Source organism: Pocillopora damicornis, chromosome 6, assembly GCF_964200805.1.
Source record: "Pocillopora damicornis chromosome 6, jaPocDami1.2, whole genome shotgun sequence".
Classification (NCBI taxonomy): domain Eukaryota; kingdom Metazoa; phylum Cnidaria; class Anthozoa; order Scleractinia; family Pocilloporidae; genus Pocillopora; species Pocillopora damicornis.
The window spans coordinates 18,263,346-18,276,032 of record NC_142675.1 but is presented as its reverse complement, the minus strand read 5'-3'; the positions used below and the strand labels follow the sequence as shown (position 1 = coordinate 18,276,032).

The window sequence follows — 12,687 nt, the reverse complement described above, 5'->3', positions numbered from 1 at the left end:
GGAGTGAGCTAATGCTTTTCACGGTAAAAGGAAGCCACACATGTTTTCTTCTTTTCGTTTTGCACGATCTGATGCAGTATTGCTGGGACGAAAATCCTGATAATCGACCAGATGCGAGGGAGTGTTACAGGAAGTTGACTAAGCTCTATCAGGAATTTGGCGACCTAAAGGTATGAATTTTTAAAATTTCTTTATTTTCTTAGAAATTCTTGCATGATTTTTGTAAAATGAATGACCACAGACTTAAAGCTTGGAGTGAGCTAATGCTTTTCACGGTAAAAGGAAGCCACACATGTTTTCTTCTTTTCGTTTTGCACGATCTGATGCAGTATTGCTGGGACGAAAATCCTGATAATCGACCAGATGCGAGTGAGTGTTACAGGAAGTTGACTAAGCTCTATCAGGAATTTGGCGACATAAAGGTATTAATTTTTTAAATTTCTTTATTTTCTTAGAAATTCTTGCATGATTTTTGTAAAATGAATGACCACAGACTTAAAGCTTGGAGTGAGCTAATGCTTTTCACGGTAAAAGGAAGCCACAGATGTTTTCTTCTTTTCGTAATTGTCAACGAAGGGTTGGAGTCCTTTCCTGTTGTGGCTAAACATCAAAATTCGCTTTTGTTGACGTAATACATGCATAAATATGCATATGTAATCATGGATAAGGTACTGCAAATAATAGCCTACAGATGGTTGCATTGCGGCAGTTTTTGAGCTTAAACCAGCCTAATGAATCTATTCCAAATTTTTAGCTGCGCTCAGAACAGCGTTATGTATATAGAAGTGATGTTATCAGTTACAAAGATTTCCAAAATGACTGTAAAACGGTTAAATTAACCAATTGGGCCAAAAAGTAATATTTAAGTTGCACAGGCGAATGTTGATGCACAACAGTTGTTTTCTTTTGTGCCATTTACCAGGCTTTCTCAGTGTTGACGGAAGCAAAGAAAGAAGACGAGAGAAAACGAGCAACCTTGTTCAATTTCTACGAACGCACGGATGTTTGCTTGCAAAGTATGGATGGAAAAGTTCATGCCCTTTTGGAACAGAACATCGGAAACCTCAGGGAAAAAATCGCTTCCCACAAACAAAATCTGCTGAAAAAAGAGTACATTGTTCTTGTTGCAGGTTTGTTATAAATAAACAATTTGATCGCCATTGCTTTCAAACTTTAGGCTTCATTCAGTTATTAGTAAGCTAGTGATCGAGCCATGAAGAAAAATAAAACTATATTTCTAAATTAAAACTTTATTTTTTTGAGGGAATTATACTTATATTTCATCCTCCCTTAATTGTGCTTTTTTTGAACATACACCCTGAGACCAGTCTGCATATTCCCTATACCATTATCTATACATTTCCTAAGGTACTGACAAGGAGACTTTGTTTAACAATCATGAGCTCCTTTACTCTATGATTATTTCCTTTATTCTCGTGACCTGAAAATGTGAATCAGAGGTGATCTTGTAAGGAGAAATAAGATGTTTGTCACTCTTAAGGGTTAACAGTGAGAGCTTTATTGCTAATATCTTCTATTTAAACTTGACAGTCACACTCGTGAATACTTTTTTAATTCTACGGAAATCCAGAATCTCACAACATTTAAACTATAGAACTTTTATTGATGGAATAAAAAATCACTCATTCATTTATTCACAATTTTTCAATTATCCAATTTGCGTCTTGGTTCTTGTATGTCATAAGGGGCTCTACTGACCTGTCCTTTTACCTCACAACTTTTCCCAAACAACACAGGCCCCCCATTCAAACCAGGTTGCAGCTGAACTTGGCCAGCCCGGTTACTAAATAAATACAATATACTTATGAAAAAACGAGTGGACAACTAAGACTATTTACCGATAGTCCCTTTAACGGAAGTCTGTCTTTTGAGCATGGCACATAATATGTCCAACCTTTAACTGATATCTGGGTGAAAGCTATATAATTGTGGACAGCGAGAGGAATAGTTTTTTATGAAAACGAATTAGAAGAAGAAGGGAAATGGTGTTTTGTTTGGGATTTTAAGTGGAAAGGACCGGGGAAGCAGATTCTCTTGATCGACGTCACTTAAGTAGAATCGACTCATTATTACCGATGTTTTTTTCTTTCTTCCCTTCCTATTTTCACCTGCTTATGCTAACCAGGCGAAACAAGTTCAGGAAAGAGCACCTTGTTAAATCTTATCCTTGGAGAGCAGCTTCTTCCTTACTCCGTTCTGAGTACCACATCCACCATCTGTAAACTAAGATATGGAGATACACCAAAGCTGGTGGCGCACTTTAAAAACAAAGAATTAGGGGATACCACAAAGACTGTCGTCTTAGACGAGCCATCTGAAGCCTCCGAGCAGAGTTACCTTCAACAGATTTCCGAATTCGTCCACCTAAAGACTAACAGAGAAAAGGGTTTAGATTACGAAAAGATTGAGTTGTATTGGCCACACAATCTATTGAAGGTTAGACATGAGCAAACTCAGTAATTATTTGGGGTCTAGGAATTGAACTTTGGAGACATATTGTTGATGTCAGCAAGCTTCAGTATGTTCGTGCAATAGTGTATTTTATGATATAAAACTGTCTTTTATAAGAGAAGTTAGAGAAATTTCAAGTCTCCAAATTCCTAACTTTCCCTAAGTCATTCGCCATTCTGCATAGTAACTACTTGCGCACTATTTGGAATGATACTTGGTTTTTGCCGCTGTTTTGTCACAATAACTAATTTAAGAAGTGATTAGTTGTTGACATCTCAACTGAATACTTACACACATCTCTTTCGATGTAACCTTATTGCGATCACTAATAATTACGTAACAGCAGAATCAACTGAAAGTCACGTCTGACTAAATTCTGATGATAAATTCGGCTAAGGATGTCAAAATGTCACTTGAAACAAACAGATATAGAGGACATTAGATTGAGAGTTGAGAGTTGAGAGTAATCCGGTTTAACCTCGCTCTGTGATTCGTCCAGAAAACTCGTGCCAATTCACGAATCAATCACATTCAAAATTAACACCAATTGCAACTGACCCGCGTTTTCCCCTGCAAACAGTTGAATCTTTGGGTTCTCATTGTATTGTTTGATGTTTTCCTTTGCTTTGATTGATTGTTGTGATTACTTTGGGTTTGGTCCTATGACAACAATCGAAACGCACTCTAGATAGCGATTCCCAAGGACAATGTTTTGCCTCAATGACTGTGAATATATGAAAATCATGTATGTGATCTGCGTATTTAGAAATGAAAATTAAATGGATCTTTGCAGTAATAAACAATTCTTAAGCTGTAGTGAATATATGGCCTCAAAAAAATTCAGGTCTGTAAGGGATTTGAAGATCGAAAATCTCTTTCATATTCAATATTTTGGTCGTTACATCTCATATTTTACTTGTCTTTTAGGAAAATATCGTACTAGTCGACAGTCCAGGAATTGGACAATCTTCCATCATGGATGACATAGTAAAAGAGTACCTTCCAGAAGCTTTCGCAGTTATTTACGTCATCAACAGTGGGAACGCCGGTGGAATACAGCATAATTTTTGAATCTCCCAGTTTTAAAAAGTGTATGGGTAACTTAACTGTTCAAATTTTTTCCTCAAATGTGCTAGAATAAGGAACGAAACATGAGTTGCTCTTGTACAGCGGTAAGGTAAGGCCTAACGTTTCAAAAAAGGCAACTACTGAACTAGCCAAAAAATCGACAAATAGCTAATTCTGTCTCTGCCTTCAGGTTGGAGAACTTTTCCAACACGCCAGACAGATACCTCTTGCCAAACGAAAGGAATCTTCCGTAAACTGTGCTCTTTTCGTTTGCAACAAGTGGGACCACGTGCCTTTAGAAGAAGCTGATGAAGTGAAGAACTATATCGTGACGCAACTCAAGAAGTGCTGCCCTTCTCTAGATCCAGAATCTCAGATAATTTATATGTCAGCAAGAGATGCCGATGAAGCTCAGAAGCTCGGAGTGGTCATGAAAGAGTTTGATGAACTAATGAATGGTGTAAAGTCCATGGTGTTGAAAGGTATTGAAACAAGACTACAAATGCAGTGGAGGTAAATCCCTTTGAATCCTCATCAACAGAATGATTATTCAAGTTATTAAAAATGCCTTTTTAGTTCTGAAAATAGGAGTAAAAGATATCTTCATTCTGATTAGCTCAGTGAAATGCATTTTTCAGGATACAGAAAGCATAATACGAATGTAATGCAGTGCATAAAATGTTAACTCAGTGCGAAAAAAGCCAAGAAACTGTTCAGCCTGGCTTTGCATGGATAAATATAATGAAAAGGTGTAAAATACAACTGAAAAAATGTCCTTTATTCTCAGGTGGCTTGACTATCTTCTTGCACGTATGGCCCTCCAAACGAAAGCGTTCATACGTGATTGCTCCAAAGGTCGTAAAAATGCGATAGATAGAATTATTTTTACCACTGACCGCCTTCAAAGTTTTGAGAGACAGCAGGGTACAGTAAGCAAAGAGCTGCAGTCCTACCTCGAAAGCAAGACAGACCACGCTGTGAGTGCACTGTCCAGGTACCTTAAGTCTCCAGAAGTTATGCAACAGTTTTCTTCGTGGACATTAGATGACGTTCCAAACATTGGAGAAAGCTGGGAACTGACTAAGATTTACATCCAACAGCTGCAGATGGAGCGACTTGTAGAAGTGATAAAGGAATGGGAAGAAATGAGCCATGTCTTTTCCGATGCTCGCGCCTCTTTGATTCAATACTTTCAGGAGAGGTTAAGCTACGTCAAAGGTCAGCTTCGAACGCTGGAGGGTCATGTCGTAGCCGAAGATGCTGCCAGCTCCGGAAGTGACCCGCTGGCATCGGACGACTTTAGCGTCGCTGAAAAAGTCATCATCGGGGTCACAAGTCCAATTTGGGTTCCAGTTAGTCTGGTTGTCCCAGTGGGCAATGTTCCGGTAGTTGGCACCAGATCAGTTAAAGAGAAGTTGGAAAACTGTAATGAAATAAGACAGTACAACAAAGATAAGTGTGCCTTTATGGCGGAAGCTTCCCAAGAATATCTGAATAAAGTAGCTGAAGAACAGCATCTAAAGTCGTTCGTGATGGAACAGCTCAAAGAAGCTCAGGTTTGTCTTAGGCAAGTCCTAGATCGGATCCCTCAGCTCATAGAAGAGAGCAAAATGTTGTGTCAAAAATTAAGAGATAAAAACCGTTCTAAGAAAGAACTAAAAGATTTCTACAAACTGTTACACGAGAAGAGTTTACAAATAAGGGGTGAGATGGCCCTGTTTGGCATCAAAGAGGTTCGCGCCGTGGACATTAGCTGCGACGATCTGGAGTGGCAAGATCATGCACCTCTTGGAAGAGGAGCGTACGCTACTGTTTATCGAGGAAAATTGAAGATACGCGGAGAGGATAAACCCGTAGATGTTGCTGTGAAAGAGTGGAACGAGGAGCTCACCAGAAGTACTGCTAGTAGCTTCCTTTCTGAAGCAGAGATACTCAGGTTGGTTTTGTTTTATGGATCCTGGAATGTTGTGTTGTTTATCAAAAAAAGGCCCATCAGCTAAAACCTCGGGGAAGCACCAATGACTCATAAGCTCATAAGCTCATTAGCTCATAAGATATTTTCTTAATTCTTTTCTGTTCATGGAGAAAATCGTAATAAGAGGATTCATTTTAATTATATGATTTTTCCCGACGCTTTCAGGAAACCCAGAATCTAGGTGTATTTTAAGGCACATCGGGATATTGATTAGGAAAAACCTTTACGGGGAGACATATCACCATTAATTTTCCCAACAATTCATTATCCTTAGAACTCTTAGGTTGGACTAGCATCTAATTGCCCCTTAGATCATCGCCGCTGAATCAAGCATGAAGGTCATGGGAATAAGGGAAATGATTGTCAACAGAAGAAGCTCTTTATTGATGATCAAAATTTTCCTGTCAGTATCAGAAAATTAATAAAGGGGGGTAAGTTTTTTAGAAAAACTGTGCTGCGTTGGTGAGAGAGTATAACGGGGTAGTTAAATGTTATCAACTGAGTTGATACCGTAAATTGACCACCGTAAAAAGTTTGAAAACTGACGTTTCAAGAGTGTTAGCCCTTCGTTAGAGCGATTAACGAGGGGTTAATACGCTCGAAACGTCAGCTTTCAAACTCTTTACGGTGGCCAATTTACGTTAGCAACTCAGTATCAGAGAATGTTTGGATAACAGTGTAGAGAATATGTATACTGTTTTATGAGTGTAAGTTGTTCACGCTACGTTTTCTTTATTTAGGAAACTGCATAATCCCTTTATTGTAAAGTTCTATGGTACAGCACTGCGCAAGGAAGGGGAGCGGCTGAAAGCAATACTGGTGATGGAGCTCTGCAAAGAAAACTTGATGAGGCACATTTTCCGGCATGAAAGCAATATACCTGGTAAGTCATCAACTGCTTCAGCTGCGAGAGATGTGATCGGATGGGCAAAAGACATCGCCAATGCTTTGGAATACATTCACAGACAAGGTATCGTTCACAGAGATCTCAAGCTGGAAAATATATTGGTGAGTTAAAAGTTGGCACAACTGGTTATCGTGATCATTTGTAATTGTGATCATCTTCGTCCTTTAGACTCATCTCGTATTCTAATTCGCTCACCTTCACCCAGTTTTCCTGCTTTCTACAGGCATGGAATACCTGTGGCAGACCACGCTATAAATTCGCTTGAGTGTCATTGTAGTCAGATATGGAAATTAGCCGCGTGTTTAAGCTTCTCACTGAAATTGGCTGGGGTCACACATAATATCCTGTGTTGTCTGTAGTTTTCTATCTAATTCCTGTAATTTGAAGGGTCAACATTAAATTTATTATTTTCCACGTAAAACCAGTGTGACTGTAGATAACGACTTACGCATCCCAAGTTAACACCTTTAGACGTCGTTTTAATGCCTTGCCTTCCTTTAAGAGGTGTCATCTGCGGTTACAACTCATAACGTTTTATGTATTAAAACTGCTTAGAATGCGTTTCGAAGACATTTTGAAAATAGCGACAGATCTACATTTTTAATGACAGAGCCTAATTATTGTGGATATATGAAAATCATATGAGTGAGGCGTGAGTGGTCCAGTGGTCTGAGCGCTGGACTCTGGGTCGGACGGCCCGGGTTCGAGTCCTGGCCGCGGCACTACGTTGTGGCCTTAAGTAAGCCGCTTCACTCACCTTGCTTCGTCTTCTCGGATAAGACGTTAAGCCGGAGGTCCCGTCTCCTGCAGGGTTTGGGGTAGGAGACGTTAATTTCCCACGCACGAGATTACTGTGTGATGGATGTCCTCCCCTGGGTTGGGTTGGGTGGATTTAAGAGGGGTAGTGCCCCGTATGGGACTCCATGTCCCGCTGCACTAACCCATTTGGCGTCCGTCTATCCGTAGACGTACCCAATAAAGTTGTTATAAATAAGTTGTTATAAATTATAAATCATATATGTGCACTGCGATGAAGAAACTATAAGAGATCCTCGTAGCTATAAACACAACGGAACTAGTAGTTGAAATAAGACTTGAAAAAATTGCAGTTCTGTATGGGATTTGAACCCATAACCACAGCGCTATACCAACTGAGCTAACAAGTCAACTGGGAGCTGGTAATTATGTTGGATCCAAATAAACCGTCCAAGTGATGAATAACGATTGTAGATATATGCAAATCATATATGTGCACTGAGGTGAAGAAACTATAAAAGATCCTCGCAGAGCCTAATTCATCTCTAATTGGCGTTTCCTGACGACTACCCTTTTTCCTAGACTTTGGTATAAAAAATATATCAATTTCCATGAAGTTTATCTAATTCTCTCAGAGCTGTCGCAAGAGAATATTGCCAAAGTAGCCGACGTCGGTGTTTCCAAAGAAGCTAAAGCGATCACGGGTGCAATGACGGGAACTCCTGTGTATCTCGCTCCGGAAGTGGTCAAGTCCCGTTTATACGATTACAAAGCAGACATCTACAGCTTCGGTATAATGCTCTGGGAGATGTGGTATGGTAACAGAGCCCTTCTTGTTGCGGATGCCGATGTGTATGAGGTTTTTGAAAAAGTGGTTGAGGGCGTAAGACCTACGCATGTGGAAGGCTCAAACGAGCCTCCAGCTGGTTGGCAGGATTTGATGCAGCGTTGCTGGGACGAAAAACCTGATAATCGACCAGATGCGAGAGAGTGTTACGAGAAGTTGACTAAGCTCTACCAGGAAGTTGGCGCACCATCTTCGTAAACAATGGCTATTAGGCAACCACCCTTAACATATTTGCTTTTAAAGTTTGGACTGTTTTCGGAGCAACAGTGGTTTAAAGTGTTTTAAGATATCCCGTGTGACTATTATAGCAAATAGACTAGCCTCACCCGCACAAATTTTCCCGTTTCAAACTTAGCTCATACATCATAGAAACATACTCTGGTCTTAGTCAGTGCTGATGCTAAGGACTTCTATCGAGATCAGTGTCATTTTGGATGATTTCAAAAGGCCTAAGCGCACAGGTGTAGGTGGCTCCTCTGTTGCTTTGTCTGTCAGAGGATCTTTTTTTACGGTGTGCTTCGTTAGGCATAAAAATTAAAGCTAGAAGTGTATGAAATACATTGATACTTAGGTACTGAGTTGAAGAAATGTAGGAGTGGTGTATGGTAGTTCTCTAAATCTCTGCAGCATGATTGTTACAATATGTATACTATCTTTATGTCCTTGTGTTCTCTAGACCTTGCAAGGGAAAAGAGACTCGCGAAAGTCTTCATTAAAAAAAGAGAGAGTTTATGCAATACATTCTCCGTTTTAACTATGCCTTCGTGTCCGTCATGGCCGATCTTTTGAACTTAATCGCTTTTAATCTCTGGAATGAATTTCCTTGGCTTACCTCGAAGCGATACTCGTCCTGCAGTAAGTCGTATGAAGCTCACTTTTTGCATATAAATAGGAAACAGGGACCGCGTACCGGCTCATGTTGACAGACGTCACGCAGCTTTCCACACTCGTCTCCTCATTTGTCATATGAGGTTTGCTCAACCCCCATGGCCGAGGGAACAACTTTCAGAGTTTTTCCACTGAGAAGTCAAATCCTTTACCTGTGGTCATAACTTGACAGAGTATCTAAGAAAATTCCTTTTCCCGAACGATAAACGCCTTGATGACGTATGGTTGCAACGCCGACGCTATAAACTCGAAAGACAGAAACATAACATATTTTTGTTGTGGTTTGGTTGTTGTTGTTTTCGTGTTTCAATTGATTTAACTCATCTTGATCACAAAACGTGTTCTCTTTCAGAAAAGTATGTGATTTCTTAACCTTATAAAAACTAACGATGAATATTTATCATTGTATATTTTATCCCTTTCTATATGCGGGAGATATGTCAAAGTGTCTGCTAGTTTTTCAAGACTATTCGCTCCATTACACTATATATTTTTCACTATTTTTTCCTAATAACGCTTCTTTTGTTTCAGTTTCTTTTTAATGGCTAGATTCTTGTCATTCGTGGTCGTAAACACGATTTATGTTTTGAGAAGAAGCTGTCTTGCATGTTTATGAGAAATTAGCAATTTAAACCTAATCCGTAGGACTCATCAAAGAGAATGGATCTGGAAAGTTAAACACCACTAATTTCACATTTTTCTTTAAACTAGTGTTTGTTCTTGATAGGTGAAAGATATTCAAAAAAGAGCATGTTGTTGAGTCTGATTCTTGGGGAACAACTTCTTCCTGAATCCTTTTTTGGCACCTCTTCCGTTGTCTGCGAATTAAGATATAGAAAACCCACAAGCTGGTAGCGCACCATAAAGACGCAGATCCTCAAACAGGCCTTCCTTTAAAGAGTATCCAGCCTGGCGAGATGGCTGTGAACTCTCAACAAATCCTCCTTCAAAAAATCGCCTGGTTTTTCCAAAATGAAGATCTGCAAGGTTCAGCTTTAGATAAGATTGGGATCTTTTGGCCAAAAAACCTGCTTAAGGTTGGTGATTAGCAGGCTGAGGGCATAAATTGTAAATTGTGACTTGAGGGTTGCTAAAAGCTACCATCTAGCATTATTCTTAGCAAATTTAGGTCTTGCAATATATTGTTGATGGACGGATTATCTTTGACACCTAACATACATCTTTTTCGTTCGCAATCTAATCCTTCAGGAGCATAGTTGCAGCTTGATTTCTTGGTCAGATAAAGAGTAAGGGAAGTTTGAACAACAACATTAACAAAAATACTTACTTTAAAAAAGGGAATTTGACCTGTTTTAAGATTCACTTATCTCTCATCGTTTTCTCCTCTAGGAAAGAATCTTTGTGGTTGACAGACCAGGATTTAGTAAATCACCCATCGTGGACGAGAAAGTAAAAGTATACCTTTCAGAAGCATTGACAGTTTAGCACAGCAACAAAGGGTGAGCTCCATGGACAGGTGAAGTTAACGCACCCGCAGCGTTTGCCATGGCAGGGCATTTATTTATTTAACATGCATTTATTTAACTTTGCGGTATAATTGACTGTGAATTTATAGAAATCACATACTTGAACTGCGCATAAAGATGTGAATATGAAAGGGATCTTCGCAGAAATGAATACTACTTGATCAAGTCCTGTTTGTACGATTACAAAGCAGACATCTACAACTCAACTCTATCAGGAAGTTGGCGCACCATCTTCGTAAACACTGGTTATTGGGCAACCACCTTGAATTTGTTTACTTTTCAAGTGTAGACTGTTTTGGAACAACAGTGATTTAAAGTGTTGTAGGATATCCCATATGACTCTTATAGCAAATATATTAGCTTCACCCGCGCAAAATTAGTTCGTACATCAAAGAAACCTATTCTAGTCTCAGTCAGTGCTAAGGACTTCTATCGAGATCAGTGTCATTCAAGATGATTCCGTAAGACCTAAGCGCACAGATGTAGGTGGCACCTCTGTTGCTTTGTCTGTGAGACGATCTTTTTTTACGGTACAGGGTTGTCAGTCCATTTTCCTGCTCTTAGCCTAAAATTAGCTTCGTTAGGTATGAAAATTAACGCAAGAAGTGTATAAAATACATGGATTCTTACGCAGTGAGTTGACGGAATGTAGGAGTGGTGCATGGCAGTTCTCTAAATCTCTGCAGGATTATTGTGATAATATGCATACAATCTTTATGTCCTGGTGTTCTCTAGACCTTGCAAGCGAAAAAGAGACTAGCGAAAGTCTTAATCAAGCGACCGTTCTCTTATGTTAACTGATACAAACATACAATAGTTTCAATGATGTAGTAGATTTCCTTTAATAAGAGCTGGCTATCATGAGTATTAATCTCCATAGGACATATTTTTTGGGGGCTTTTGATAAATAGTTGGCTTGTTGCTATTTTGAACGGGGAACTACAACAATATTCTGAAGGCGAATATTGTTCTGTCAGCTTGTATGAAAGCTTTTACCGTATTTTAGAGTCAGTTTCACCATCTGGTGTAAGACACCTCTGACCGTTTACTCCTAGAAAATTTCGTATAAAGCATAATGTTTTTTAAATATATACATAAAATATGATGCAGGAAGGTCAGAAATCACCTATCTACTTCTAAATGATCACAGAGATAGAGTTGTAAGCACAAAAAGGGTCAAATGACGTGCACAGAAGCTCCCTTGGAAGGAATTTCAATACTGAGGAGCATACATTTTCATGACGGAATTATGTGATCAAACTTTAAAAGAGAAAACAGTCCCATCGTTTTCCCTTAAAAATTGTTAAACAAAGCATTTACGAAGATAATTAGATTTACACTTTTCTTAAAATCGCAGACTGTAAAGGTCAAATAAAGACTTGATCCAGTTATTTCTTCTATCGATCTTCCAACACCTTCTACTTATGCTTTGAACTCTATAGATGAAAAAGTAGGAGCCCTTTTGGAACAGGACGTCGGAGATCTAAAGGGCAAAATCGTTTCTTACAAACGGAATCTTAAAATGAAAGAATGCATCGTGTTCATTAACCACCGTAGTTCCCCCGTTGAGGGGAGGAGTGCATATTACAAGGAGGGCACTTAATCGAGGAAGGAAGAGGGGGCTTATTAAGTTAGGGCAGAAGAAGGACAAAAATCAAAAGAGCAATGACACACATAAAGGAACTCTGCATGCAAATGGAGATAGAAACAGTTGGAACGGCTAAAAAACTATTCTCTTGTACTGATTCGCTGCAGTTAAAGCTTGAAAAATTATAATTAAAGTGGCAATAAATACGGGCTTTCCTTGTATCCCTGCTCCCTACAATATTAATACAATATCAAGCAGACAAGTGATGAGAATAACGAAAAAATATCAGTAAGGGGAATAAAAGTGGATCCAATACCAAATTTTCCAAACTAACATCACAAGAACTGCATGGGAGACAGCAAGGAGAATTACTAATGAGATCTTGGGAGTTAAAGAGTTAAAGGAATTGAGGAGGGACGGGGGACGCTTATTCGAGATGGGCGCTTTTTTGACATTATGGTCTAAGGGGTGGACGCTTAGTCAGGGAAGGGGGCTTATCATCACGTGGGCGCTTATTCGAGGAAGATCACCGATGTACCCTTTCGTCATTCCCTCCATCGATTCCCTCATCCTTTCAGCCATTCTTTTTTTTTCTTCTATTTTTGTAGTCCACAAAAAGTGACGAGGAAGCTTTAGATACATAGACACATCGTCAAAATCCTAAAGGTTAAAATCGATTGACTAGATTTCGTGGTTGTT

The 12,687-nt window shown here is 39.2% G+C and overlaps 1 long non-coding RNA gene and 1 pseudogene across 3 annotated transcripts in view; one reads left to right on the top strand and one right to left on the bottom strand.

The window, feature by feature from the left end:
- Positions 1–12,687, bottom strand: part of LOC149044286 (uncharacterized) — a 30,487-nt gene that overhangs the window by 10,641 nt on the left and 7,159 nt on the right. The gene's annotated exons all lie outside the window — the stretch shown is intronic.
- Positions 65–11,791, top strand: LOC149044287 (uncharacterized; annotated as a pseudogene). The gene is made up of 11 exons (XR_016188047.1): positions 65–170; positions 330–422; positions 923–1,130; positions 2,147–2,457; positions 3,400–3,603; positions 3,731–4,053; positions 4,328–5,476; positions 6,256–6,523; positions 7,816–8,880; positions 9,641–9,950; positions 10,264–11,791. The product of XR_016188047.1 is annotated as an uncharacterized LOC149044287 (transcript).